At 42.4% G+C, this 14,374-nt stretch overlaps 1 long non-coding RNA gene across 1 annotated transcript in view; it reads left to right on the top strand.

The window, feature by feature from the left end:
* The first annotated feature begins 3,793 nt into the window (after nucleotides 1-3,793).
* LOC144694227 (uncharacterized) overlaps nucleotides 3,794-14,374 on the top strand; it is a 39,374-nt gene continuing 28,793 nt past the window's right edge. The window contains exons 1-2 of the long non-coding RNA XR_013579691.1: nucleotides 3,794-3,878; nucleotides 5,002-5,090. This is a non-coding gene — a long non-coding RNA (uncharacterized LOC144694227). The remainder of the gene's footprint in view (nucleotides 3,879-5,001; nucleotides 5,091-14,374) is intronic.

The raw sequence follows: 14,374 nt of genomic DNA on the forward strand, positions 1-14,374 counted from the left end.
ATTTTGCTATCAATAGTAAACAAAAACAATTTACACCCCCGCCCCTCCCTATTGTTAGCATCAAATAAAAGGAAGTTGTATCCTGCATTTAAACCACAATATAGCTAACATGGGCACCAAAGTGGAAAAGGTGTTCCGTTCTGTATTACTGTCATCATTCTGTGGTGAGCATAAACTAACCATATTTTAGGAGACATGCGCATAAGGTGTAAATCAGCAAACACACGATAAATATATCTAACTAGGATGTAGAAATTTCATGCTACCATTGTTGGAAGCACAGCAATATGGAATTTCAGTCTGCTGCTTTCACTGACCCCATTTCAAAAATAAAACCAAAGATAAAAGATGGAGAGAAGTTCTCAGCAGGTCAGGCAGCATTTGTGGATAGAGAAACAGAGTTAATGTTTCAAGTCAATGATCTTTCATCACCTGAGAGTCATTTAGAGAATGGAAACAGGCATCCACACTTTCAGTGCCATAGCGGAGGTGCCTGTCTGTGGTCACATCAGAATCATGGTGTGGTACCAGAGACCCTGTTAACGCTGAAGAAGCATATTAATGTGGGCCATGTAGTAATGGTAGTTAATTCCTTTGGCATGGATTACCATTTGTGTCATGCACTGTTTGGGATTTCACTAAGCCCCAAATATCATCTATGTCTGCTCTCAGAACATGTACGTGAATATACTGGTCTTTCAAAGCACTGTGGCAACATAAAGGGGCTGGGCAGAAATGCCCATTATACTCAGACAAGGATTTGCTGAGGAGTTGAAATAGGACAGAAACCCAAAAGGATGCATGGGATCTCCCTAAATCGCAAATCCCACAAAGCTCTAACAGAATCTTGCCCATCCCATTCAGGGTTTGGAATTTCTATTCTACAAAGCCAATGAAATATTTTTATCACAGATTTTCAAACCAGGGGAAATCAGGAGACTTTGATACTGTAAAAAGGATTTTTTGAAATATTTTTCCTTTTATTAAAAAGAATGTTGATATGTTGAAGACCAATAGCCAGCATGTGTTCTTGTCATTATGTGAAATTAGTAATGATTTGGCAATATTCTACTTGCTAAGCGTTGAAAATATGAACACTTGGGAGGATATTATGCTTGGATCAGAATTACGTGTTTGAGTGTTATCCTTCATCAAATGTTCCATCTAACAACAGTGACTTGGAATAGATGTTGTTGTACGTTGGATGCTCTGCTTGGATCTGTACATTTATCGCATCCAAATTATGTTATAAAATGAACGTGTAAAGTTTCAGCAAGAGAAATTATTTAATCTGAAGGCTGCAAAGGTATAAGCATCAAAGGGTTTACAGCAGGTGGGAAGTGATTTGAGTTTTCAGTGTCCAACCTTTATGTAGCACAATTAAAGGATCGCTGATTTGATATGTAACCCCTGCCGGAACAAACCATGTTAAAAAAAATATTTTTTTGAAGTAGCTCTTTTATAAAAACCATTTTCAAACTCAATGATTAAGAAACACATGACTCATTCTTCCTGCCCAACCTATGCTCCCTGCCAAGGATGAATTGACCCTCTGTGACAAAAATGAAACATCTTTTTGTTTATGGTGGATGGTTTATATGCTGTCTGGCAAACAGCATGGAGGACTGTAATAGACCTAGAGAAGTTAACAGAATTGGCAAACAGATGGAAAATGTAATTTTAATGTTGGTAAGTGTAAGATAGCATATTTTGGGAGTAAAAATACAGTTTGAGAGTATACATAGTGAAAAATGATAGTGTGAAAGAATACTGGGACTTAGGGATTTGGATACATAATTTTCTGGAAGTCTAATTGCACAGAAAAATCTAAGGCTTACAGCATTTTGGGTTTCATAAATAGGGGCACAGTCTACAAGAATAAAGAACTCACGATACAAAATATTGGTAGGACAGTTCCAGTAGTGCGCAGTTTTGAATGCTCTTGTCAAAGGAAGAAGATTAAAACCACATAACATTTTCACTGTAGTTTCACCATGAAGATGCCAGGGACGGAAATTTACGGATTAAGGAGCAATTTGAGATACTTGGGCCTGGAAACTGGATGTCATCCGAATCAAGGCATGATCCCAGTGCAGCATGGCTAACTGGGGCAGTGCCAGGACAATGGCAAACTAGTTCCATGGCCTCATGTAGCCTTGAGAACTTGCTGTGTGCAGATTAGCTGTCATTTGTAATTTTGGCTGTCCTGAAAATCTGGTATGGTTTTATATAAGTCCTCAGCTCACTTTTTCTTTCTCTTCTATTCATTTCTCCTTTTAAAGGCAGTTTGATTATGACAAACTTACAGCAGATATGGTGCTGCAGCAATCCCTATACCTTTACCAGGTAATAGTTCATAGTTTGTTAAAATTGGAACGAAATGTTAAGAAAAGCACCCCAGCACTTTATTTACATTAAAAAGCATCAATTAGACCACATTAAAACACACCGTTCTTTTAACCTAAGTGCATATTATGATGGCATTTTGTAAAATCTTAGGTCATAGGATCAGCATCATTACTTATGGAAAGCATAAACTATAATAAAATTTATGACATTCAGAAAAAGAGGATAAGCATGTCTGTGGTTCACAAGAAGGCAGCATGTGTCCTAAAATCAGAGATAAACCAGACACATCTAGGTCATCCATCTGAGTGAACAGAATATTTTATGCAAGTTGTTAAAAGACAATGGCAATGAGGACATTGAGAATCGGAAACCGCTCCAAGAAAGATACACATGTGGACTGGCCACAAACAAATAACAACACAAATCATGAAGTACGTGTATTCCCCTGATCTGTATGTCTTAAACTGCAGTGAAAATGCATTTCAGAAGCATTACTCTTTCTCTTCTATAAAAACAGTCCTTGTCCCTTTTGACATTGCTGAGTTCAGTCATAAGCAATTCCTCAAATCCCAAACGGGCAAAACACACAGTGTGGAACATCATTGATCAAATAAGATGCCTTTATTAATAACTGAGTTAACACCAGTGATATTTGGCCACAGAACCACATGCTTTAGTAACAAATTAATTCTCTTAGTATTGAATTTTAAGGTGTCATGAATAAGTCAGTGATCACATTTGGATAATGAAAAAAATCAGCTGATTAAAATGTGCATTTTTTAAAAAATGGTATTACTCAAATTGTTCTACAGGTCAAAATAAGATTGTTACTGTTTGTTAATGCAGAAAACCCACATATTGTGCTTCTCACTTTAACTGACTCATTGAGTAGAGCATGTTGTGGAAACTTTTGTCAGATGTGAAATGATGTCTTGGAGCAGAGAAACTAGAACCGATTAGAGATGAAGAATCATGTTAAGAGCATAGCCTTATTCAAAGTAAGGGGGGCATAGGAAGAGTACACTACTTGAAGATGAAAGGGCAAGACAGGGATAGAAAAACAAAAGAAAATGGCTTGTTAAGTGGAGGGGTGAGAAGTTAACAAAAATAAAGAAACATAAATTACACAGAATAGCAAAAAATACAATTAGGAATTACAGTTTATTTTAGTAAAATACACACAGAGTATTGCTATGATAGTTGGAGAGGAATTATAATCTCTCTGCATGACAGGTATTACAGTGATCTACAGTTTTTGTAATCTGTGTATATGAACTGCTCTGACCCTTTCCATTATTAATGGATTAGCACAGATACTTTATAATTAAACTCAGAAAGTATGAATTGATGTCATCTACTCAGTATGGCGGCTTGGCATTTTGTGCCAAAGCACCTGTTGTTCCAGTGAGAAGCAGCTGATATCATTATCCACTCAGCCGGACTGCACAGGTTCCCGCTGGTTCAAGATTGTCCAAGGGGTTACACACAGACTGTAATCAAGAACAACGTAAAGGGTACAAATGACGAAGGTAACTATTAATGTGATAACATTCAGATACATCCCTTTAATTAAATATCAACTTACCTAATTTTTAAACCTAGTTTCTCGGTGCTGTCCTTATTTAACTATTTCACTATTTTGAAGTTTATCTGTCTTCATTTAAAACTGCTGTCTTAAAGGTTTGATGTCGGGGAATTAAAATCTTAGAGGTCATTGTTTTATGGAAATACATTTTTTCGACGGATGGAAAAGCTTTGTGTTGTATTCGTCCTATGCAAATTACCCAGTGGTCATATCGATGGAATTTATATCACAATATTTTTTTTTTAAATCAGTTGTTGTAATGCACTATGGCTACAGCAGAGTTAAAGAAAGGTTACCTTGTAGAAATAAAAATCATTTAGTTAATGTGATTAGTTTTCAGGAATTTTCTGTTTAGTGGTGGAGATTATGGGGCACAGCAATCCCAAGATACAACATATTATATTACTGATGTGAAAGTAATGTTCTTTAAAAATGCAAGTTAGCCTAAAAGTTCTGCTCCGGATAATCAGCAACTGTGTGGGAATTAGACAAGAACAAACAGCCCAACCATTGGTTAACCATTTCCATAACCCTGAATAGTTACTTGCTACTAACATTTCAATAGATAACTCATTTTGCAATAATTGGTTTGAATTCCCTAATCACCCTGAAGTATGACATCGTGGCCCCTGTAAATTGCCACTTACTTCGGAAATGAACTCATCGAAAAAAAATACACACTCTTACATCTTCGTCTGAAAGGGTTTAATATTTACAATTGAGGAAATATAACAGATTATGGGGGAGATGATGGGGAGCAAGCAACTACCACAGAAGAACATTGCCGAATAAAACTAGCCTCTCGTATTAACAAAATGTGGCAAAATATCAAACATTATTTCAAGGAACTTGTGTATGCATCTGAGGAGGGTCCCATCATTTAAGTTGCGACTTTCGGCGGGACTGGACGATCCAGGCGGCGGGCGGGGCCGAAAAATCCCTCCCTTTCATTACACAGGTGACACCATTATATTAATAATCTACAATAGTAAGGATAAGACCCATTAAAAGGTATGCAGGCAAGTGTTTCGATTTTACTTTAGCATGAGATTTTTCTTTTTAAACAGGATTCTTCAATGAGCAAGCCAACAATTACATTATCTCAAATAGAATGTGGAACAATGTATTTCTCGTTATGAAGGAAGATGTGGTTGAGGTTGGTAACACGAGGATTGTTTCTGCTCACATACAAATAACAAACCATAATGCTTAGTAGATACCATATGATGTTCACCATAAACTTACATATCGTTAGCACTGCAGGTTGCTAAACTGTGTACATATGTGACAAATATTCTATTGCTATATGAACATGCAAGTTCATTATATAATTCACAGGTACTTAGTGATCTGCGGAGAAAGAAAATTCTGGGAACAGAGATTCCAAGGGCACCAACTGAAGCTGATAATTCCCAAGGAACATTCAACACCACTATGACTGGTGCTGGCAGTAATACAGAACCATAAGCGCCATTCGAATCATCTCCACCTGATTCATGGCGCTTACCAGTATCTGAGTGTATGGTTCATGTACTAAAGGAAGTAGCTACAGATACCTTTTACAGACTGAACATTGTGAGAGTCACATGCAAAGAGCAATGATATAACAAGAGGTTTGATTGCCTTCAGAGAAAATACGTTGTTGGTTCATCATTGTTAGATGTGGCATCAAAAGATTTATGAATTCTGAATGCAGGAAAGCCTGCATGAGCTACACTTTGCCTTGCCCAGTAACATGGTCACCATGTAAAATGTCTGAAACAAAAACAGACTTACCTGGAAAAACTCAACAGGTCTGGCAGCATCGGCGGAGAAGAAAAGGGTTGACGTTTCGAGTCCTCATGACCCTTCAGCAGAACCAGTTCTGCTGAAGGGTCATGAGGACTCGAAACGTCAACTCTTTTCTTCTCCGCCGATGCTGCCAGACCTGCTGAGTTTTTCCAGGTAAGTCTGTTTTTGTTTTGGATTTCCAGCATCCGCAGTAGTTTTTTGTTTTTATCTCTATGTAAAATGTCTGGTTTGTCCAGGAGAAGCAGTGTCAAGACACTCGGAGAAGCAAAAAGCCATCATCGCTTCCTGGCCTTCGAGAGTGAGCTTTCTTAAGGGTTTGTGGACTTGTTTTGAAAGTGACATTTTGGGCTTTTCAGATTGCTTTTGTTGCAGTTAGTTTGCTTCATTGTTTTGCTTCTCGGTTTATCTTTTTTCTTTTAAGCTAATTTTTGCTGTTTCTCCATTCGTAATGAACACAAACAACAACTTACATTTATATCAAAAATAAAAATAAAAATACCCGGAAAAACTCAGCAGGTCTGACAGCATCTGCGGAGAGGAATACAGTTAACGTTTCGAGTCTGTATGACTCTTTAACAGAACTAAGGAAAAATAGAAGAGAGGTGAAATATAAGCTGGTTTAAGGGGGGTGGGACAAATAGAGCTGGATAGAGGGCCAGTGATAGGTGGAGATTGCCAAAAGATGGCATAGACAAAAGGACAAAGAGATGTTGACAGTGGTGATATTAGCTAAGAAATGTGCTAATAGGTGACATTAAGGGTAGAAAGCAGGACGAGCAAGGTACAGATAGCCCTAGTGGGGATGGGGTGGGGGGAAGGGATCGAAACAGGCTAAAAGGTAGAGATAAAACAATGCATGGAAATACATTTAAAAATAATGGAAATAGGTGGGAAAAGAAAAATAAAAATATAGTGCATTTAAATAAAACACCCCAAGGCACCTCATAGGAACATTATAAAACAAAGCATGACATTGAACCACATAAGCAGATATTAGGTTAGATGACCAAAGGCTTGGTCAAAGGTTATAAAGATTGTGTTAAAGCAGGAAAGTGAAGTAGGGAGGTAGAGAAATGTAGGAAGGGAATTCCAGAGCCTGGGGCCTAAACAACTGAAGATAGGCCAATGTGGAGCAATTATAATCAGGAGTGCACAAGAGGGCCTACTTAGAGGAGCGCAGAAATCCGAGGATTGTGGGGCTGGAAGGGATTACAGAGATAGGAAACAAAAACAGAATTACCTGGAAAAACTCAGCAAGTCTGGCAGCATCGGCGGAGAAGAAATCAGTTAACGTTTCGAGCCTTCATGGCCCTTCGGCAGAACTGGAGCATAGTTAGAAGAAGGGAGAAATATAAATTGGTTTTGGGGGGGTGGGGGGGTGGGGGAAGAGACACATTGAGGGTGTGGTGTGATTGTGGAGATGAGCAGATAATCAAAAGATGTCACAGACAAAAGGGTCAAAGAGGTGTTGAAGGTGGTGGTCTTTGTCTGAGAAAAGTGCTAATTAAGAATGGAAGACAGGATATTCAAAGTACAGCTCTAGTGGGGGTGGGGTGGAAAGACTAAAGGTTTTAGTTTTAGATTTAAAAATAATGGAAATAGGTGGGGAAAGAGGAATCTATATAAATTATTGAAAAAAAAGCTGGGGCGGGAAAAAAACGGGGTGGGGAGGGGGGGAGTTTAAGATCTAAAGTTGTTGAATTCAATATTCAGCCCGGAGGGCTGTAAAGTGCCTAGTCGGAAGATGAGGTGCTGTTCCTCCAGTTTGCGTTGGGCTTCACTGGAACAATGCAGCAAGCCAAGGACAGACATGTTGGCAAGAGAACAGGGTGGAGTGTTAAAATGGCAAGCGACAGGGAGGTTTGGGTCTTTCTTGCGGACAGACCGCAGGTGTTCCGCAAAACGGTCGCCCAGTTTGTGTTTGGTCTCTCCAATGTAGAGGAGACCGCATTGGGAGCAACGAATGCAGTAGACTAAGTTAGGGGAAATGCAAGTGAAATGCTGCTTCACTTGAAAGGAGTGTTTGGGCCCTTGGACGGTGAGGAGAGAGGAAGTGAAGGGGCAGGTGTTGCATCTTCTGCGTGGGCATGGGGAGGTGCCATAAGTGGGGGTTGAGGAGTAGGGGGTGATGGAGGAGTGGACCAGGGTGTCCCGGAGGGAACGATCCCTACGGAATGCCGTCAGGGGGGGTGAGCTTTTAGCTTTTTGTTTTTATCTTACAGAGATAGGGATGGGTGGAGTCATGGAGGGATTTGAAAACAAGGATAAGAATTTTAAAATTGTGGCGTTGCTTAACCAGGAGCCAATGTAGGTCATTGAGCATCAGGGAATGGGAGTTGCTGCAAGTTAAGGAACAGCAAAGTTTTAGATGATCTCAAGTTTACATAGGGTAGAATGAGAGAGACCAGCCAGGGGTGTATTGACATAGTCAAGTCTAGAGGTGACAAAGGCATGATTGAGGGTTTCAGCAGCAGATGAGCTGAGATGGGTCAAGTTGAGTGGTGTTCTGAAGGTGGAAATAGGTGGCCTCAGTGATGGTGCAAATTTGAGATCTTCGGATCAAATGTGACACCAAGGTTGTGAATAGATTGGATTAATCTCATACTGTTTCCAGGGAGAGGAATGGAGTCAGTAGTCAAGGAATGGAATTTGGAACAGGACCGAAAGTAATGGCTTCAGTCGTCCCAGTATTTAATTGGAGGAATTGGATGTCAGATAAGAGGTCTGATAATTTAGCAACAGTGGAGGAGTCAAGAGAGGTGGTAGTGAGATGTACCTGGGTGTAGTCAGCATATATGTGTTTTCGGATGATGACACCCAGGAGCAGCATATGGATAAGAAATAGGAGGGGGCCAAAGATAGATCCTTGGGGGACACCAGAGGTAGCGGTGTGGGATCAGGAAGAGAAACCATTATAAGTACTTTCTACAGTTGGGTAGATAAGAATGGAACTAGGTGAGAACAGATCCACCCAGCTGGAAGAGATTGGAGAGACATTGGAGGAAGACGGTGTGGTCAAGCATGTCAAAGGCTGCAGACAGGTAGGGAAGGCTGAGAAGGGAAAGTTTACCTTTGTTACAGTCACATAGGATGTCAAACTGAAAGAATGCACATTCCTCTGGGAATTCCTCTTGCTTCTGAGCTGAAGAGAAAGGGAAACTTGAGAGGTTTTGTGGGATATGATATTGACTAGACACTGGGACCAACTGATGATAATTGGAGAGAGGTTCAACTGAGGTGGCCAGTGCTGGAAGCCAACAAAACCGGGCACCTTCATGATGTGTGCTTGGTGATGTCATTACACACAGGATCACATCACCACATTTGAGATTCTGCGCATTTGGAGAGACAATGAGGGGATGGGTGGAATAAAAGTATAAAACCTGACTTTTGCATCCATAGCTGTCACATCAATGCTGCTACAGTCAGGAAAGGGATGGGCACAGGCCCCTGCTGGTGCTTTACTAAGGTGAAAGGACCAAGGGTCAAAGTACTAGATGTGACGCCAGCAGGTACTAAACAGTAGCCAGATTGGCTACAAGCTGGACTTTTCAGTACAAAACCAGACATCTGGCCACTCTAGGTTCAACCTGCATTGGGGTTGAAAAATGCCGGTCTCCAGATCCTGCCACTGTTTCTCAAGGGTAGTTAGGGATGGGCAATAAATGCCAACATCCCAAGAAGAGAAAAAAAAAATACTTGGACATGTCAAAAGAAATAACCCCTTGCCCCCATTAAATTCCCGCTTTGACCTGGAGCCAGTAGCTTATAAATGCCTGTGAATCTGTAAACTTCCCCCCCACAACAGCAATTTACCTCCAATTGAACTCAGCGATGGCGAAATTCGACTTATGGTGATTTGTTTTGTATTGAGAAATGAGCAGTAAGATGTTGGAAATTGGGCGGTGGGGTGGAGGGTGGCGGGGGAGGGGAAAGGGCACCTCAAAAGTCCATTAATGCAAAGGCCCAAAAAGATTATGTTCAATTGAGTCTGTAATTGGGAAGCAGCCTATCCACCTGGAAAAGGTGTAAGGCTGCTTTACTACATGAATTAGGGTTCCATTCTGGTCATTGAGATGCAAAATTCAGGGCTAAATGGGCAGATGAGCTTGTGTCATGCAAGCTCTGCTCAGTTATTGTTGTCTTGATGTACCTGTACCTTTTAAGGGAATATATCCTAAATTGCTGTCCATCACTATCCACCACAAGACAGGATGTGATGGATAATCCCATGTACTCTGTAGACAGAACAGAGCAGCAGTCCTACAGGACATATGAGTCTACATAGCCTCCCAGTTACCATTATGTATAAAGAAAGAATCTACATTATTGTTCTACCAATCCTTTTTGTATGATTGGTGCATTTGCAATAAAGCAATGAGTGTAACAATTGTTGCAGGTCTTGAGCAGCCTAACCTATGGTCTTTAAAGTAACTGCGGGAGGGCCATCCAAGAAACGGTCTTAAAATTTTTCCGAAGTTACATTTTTGTGGAGGACCTGAAATACTTTTCTTCATTCCACAGAAGGTACTGCAAGATTCTGCTGCCCTAGCTTGCCTCACTCCGCTTCCCAAGAGCTACTTGTGGGCGGCCTCACCATTGGTGCTGGCCAGAATTCAACAGACCCTGTACCAGCCAGTTGTATCGGGGTGCCCACAGTTTGCCACTTCCCTTCAAATGATGCCTGATGCCGAACTGCGAGTGCGGTCTGATGCATGGAACAATCGCTCTGCCAACACTCTGATCATTCTGGATACAAGTTGAGTTTCTCCCCAAGAATATTTTACATCAGTTACGTTTTCAGGCCTAAAAGGGATGGATCATGTTCAGCACAGTGCTATACATGCACAACGTTCTTGTTGTTATTAAACAGATTGCTGTGGGCAACAATGTGAAGAATGACTAAAGGTTAATGTTAAATGTCCAGACTATGATTTAGAACTCACTACTGTATCTCAGTCTTCTTTCTATGCCCAAAAAGAACGAGTTACTTTGTCCAAAGTCACATTGGTTACACTGCACTTGAATGTTTTCTATTGGCTTTGAAGATTAAAGGTGATGGAAGAGGCCTGTTCTTTTTTTAGGAGCGGATTCTGTGAAAGAAGGTGACAGCTGCTGTGATGCTCCTTCTCTGTAGGATTTTGGCAAAATGTACCCGGATAAGGATTCCCTTGTATCCTTTACCACTTCAAGGGCATTGTGTGCACCATCAGGCTGTTCAACTCTGCATCCACCATTGCCAAAGTACACATCTGTTCTTTGGACAGGTTAGACTAATGCAATAAAATCAGAAAATGCTGGAAATACTCAACAGGTCTGGCAGCATCTGTGAAGAGAGAAGCAGAACTAAATTTTTCTTGACCTGAAACATTGGGGTGAATTTTACAGGGGGGTGGTGTATTGCTTGCACCCCAACCCTTGATAGAAAAGTTGATCGGCAGCTTGCTGTCTTTGCTGCCCTGGAGTGCCAATTGTTGTTCAGCACCATTCACAACTCCTCAGATACTGAAGCAGTCCATGTGTGGCAATACCTGGACAACATTCAGGCTCAAGCTGATAAGTGACAAGTAACATTTGCACCACACAAGTGCCAGGCAATGACCATCTCCAACAAGGGAGAACCTAAGCATCCCCCCTTGATATTCAATGGCATTACCATCGCTACATCCCCCACGATCAACCTTCTTTGGGGTACCATAGACCAAAAACTGAACTGGACCAGCCATATAAATACTGTGGCTACAAGTACAGGTGAGAGGCTGAGAATTCTGCAGCGTGTAACTCACCTCTTGACACCCCAAACACTGTCCACCACCTACAAGGCACAAGTCAGGAGTGTGATGGAATACTGTCCATTTGCTTGGATGAGTGCAGCTCCAACAACACTCAAGAAGCTCAACACCATCCAGGACAAAGCAGCCCGCTTGATTGGCACCCCATCCACTACAATAAACATTCACTCCCTCCACCACCGATGCACAATGGCAGCAGTGAGTACCAATCCACAAGATGCACTGTAGGAAATCACTAGGGCTCCTTCGACAGCACCTTCCAAATCTATGACCTCTACTTTATGCCAAGAAAAGAGCAACAAATGCATGGGAACACCATCACTTGCAGGTTCCCCTCATCGCCACATACCATCCTTACTTGGAACTATATCACCATTCCTTCACTATCACTGGGTCAAAATCCTGGAACCCCCTAACAGCACTGTTGGTGTGCCTACACTGCATGGACTGCAGCGGTTCAAGATGGCACCTCACCTCCACCTTCTCAAAGGCAACTAGGGATGGGCAATAATTCCTGGCCTAGCCAGCAATGCCGACATCGTGTAAAGGAATATATAAAAAAATGCTGGTCTCATGCTCCCAGTACATTGCAGAATCAGTAGACAAAATAATTCAGGGGTTGGGGGCAGGATGCGGCTGGCACGCCAATTGGCTGGCTGCTCCATCAGTCTCAGCAGCGCCAGGAAGACATTAGTGGCAGCTGCTGGGACTACAGGAAAAGATGATGATCAAGGCCCATGGATCCCTGGAGCAGGTAAGTCCGGGGACTTGGGCTGGCAGGGTTTGGGTAGGTTAGGTAGCGGGGCTGGGGGGGAGGGGTTGGGTTTAACGGATAGAGCGAGTGGGAAGGAAGGGGGGATTCGACAGGGGGGGCTGCCACACGATCAACCAAGGGCAGCCCCAGAAGAGGGACCCCCCCCCCAAATTCCTTCCCACCCTTTATACATTTAATTTTAAAATGGGTTCCCACTCCCGCCCTGCTGCCCGTGCCAATTGTTTTATGGTGTGGGCAGTATATAGCAGGGTCAATTGTCTTGATAACAAACCTATTGACCCTTAAGTATTCATTTAAATATGGCGGGCGAGCTGCCGATTTCAATGCCTGTCCCCCCCTTGTATTTTGGGGGAGAGTTCGGGGTGGGCGGGAAGGTGGTGGGATGGTCGCCCACCTCATTTTATATGCCCCTCCTGCACGGGAAACATGCCCGCAGGGAGCACGCAATATTCAGCCTAGTGTTGTAGCCTTTTCTCTCATACATGCTCTGCTCCTGATGACTCCACACAAGGGGCCCTATTTTAACTCTGCCTAACTGCAGTTTGAGTGAGCTAAAATCAGGCCCGAGGATTGTGGGATTTGCAAATTCAGCCATTTATCTAAGGACTAGCTGTTGCACTTGGATGAAACACTATCCTTTGTGCTCTGTAAATGGGGTTTTAATGCAGCCCAGAGTTATGGAATGGAAAGGCGCATTCTACCAGCTGTAAAGGGTCCTAAAATAAACTAGTAAAAGCAGTCTACCCTAGGTTATTGAGGTCATGAGTCACACCACAAAAACTGGCCATAATTAGTGTTGAGTTGATACCGTCACCCCGAGTGACTGCAAGGGTAGCTAATATAAGAGTTGAAAATATTACTTAAGAACGTAAAGCATAGAATAAATAAAGGCCAAACAACCCATCAGGTTCACCCCTGAAGTCACCGATAACCAACACGACCATGCATAACAAATTCACCTTTTGAAGGAAAGTGCTCTCTGCCTATTTCCTAACTTCCAATTTTAGTCAAACTATATCTGCTCTCTTTTCTGCAATCCTGACATGCTGCCCTACGTGGACAACCTTAGTCGCCTTCCTCCCACCCTGAGTTCCATCATGAGCTGTGGAGTATTTACTGATCTCAGTTTGTACCTTAACCTCCAATTCCATTCCCAACTTATTTTTCCAGCTCCTCTGTGAAGGGCCTGAGTAACATAGCCTGAACTGTTACATATATCCCCTACTTTGAGGAGGGGAATATTTCTTCTGATCTCTCGTCACACTTAAACTTCTTCGTTTTAAACATGCACCCTCTAACTCTAGGTCAATAGCTTGTTTGAGTTGGCATCATGTATGCATCATGACATTTGGGAGGTGCTCTTCTGAAGCTGATGTTCAGGCACATTAATAGACCTTCTATAAGTGATATTGAAGTTAGGTGCAAAAATCAAAAAGTGTTGTTTGTGTTCCCACTGTGATGCTGACATATTTAAAATTAATAAGAATTACGTCTGACTAGAGATTAGAAGAAACTTTTTTTAGAGCACTGCGCATATGGAATAGACTCTCAGCCAGCATCTCTTTAGGAATGGAAGGCATGGAGCTGAATTTTACGTGCCCCCGGCGGGTGTGTGTGTGTCCCCCATGGGGGGCACATAAAATGGGGTAGGCTCCCATCCTACCACCTTCACACCCAATCCCAAGCTCGCCCCATAATGGGGAGTGGGGGGGGGGGGGGGGGTGGTGGGCTGGCACCCAAATTGGCAGCCTGCCCGCCATATTTAAATGACCAATTAAGGGTCTATTAGGCTTGTTATCAAGCCTATTGACCCTGATAATATGTTGCCCATGCCATAATACATTTGGCATGGGCAGGAGGGTGGGAGCAGGAAGCCCAATTTTTTGCATACAGCGTTTAAAGGGCGGGAAGGAAGGGGGAGTTGCTTTTCAGGAGCTGCCCTTTGCCGATCGCGGGGTGGCCCCCCTTAGACTGAACCCCCCCACCCTTCCTACCTGCTCCTTCTACTAAACCAACCCCACTGCCCCTCTCCCTAATGTACCCACACCCTCCCGGCCCAAGATCCCGGACTTACCTGCTCCA

Source organism: Cetorhinus maximus, chromosome 19 (assembly GCF_964194155.1).
Source record: "Cetorhinus maximus chromosome 19, sCetMax3.hap1.1, whole genome shotgun sequence".
NCBI classification, from domain to species: domain Eukaryota; kingdom Metazoa; phylum Chordata; class Chondrichthyes; order Lamniformes; family Cetorhinidae; genus Cetorhinus; species Cetorhinus maximus.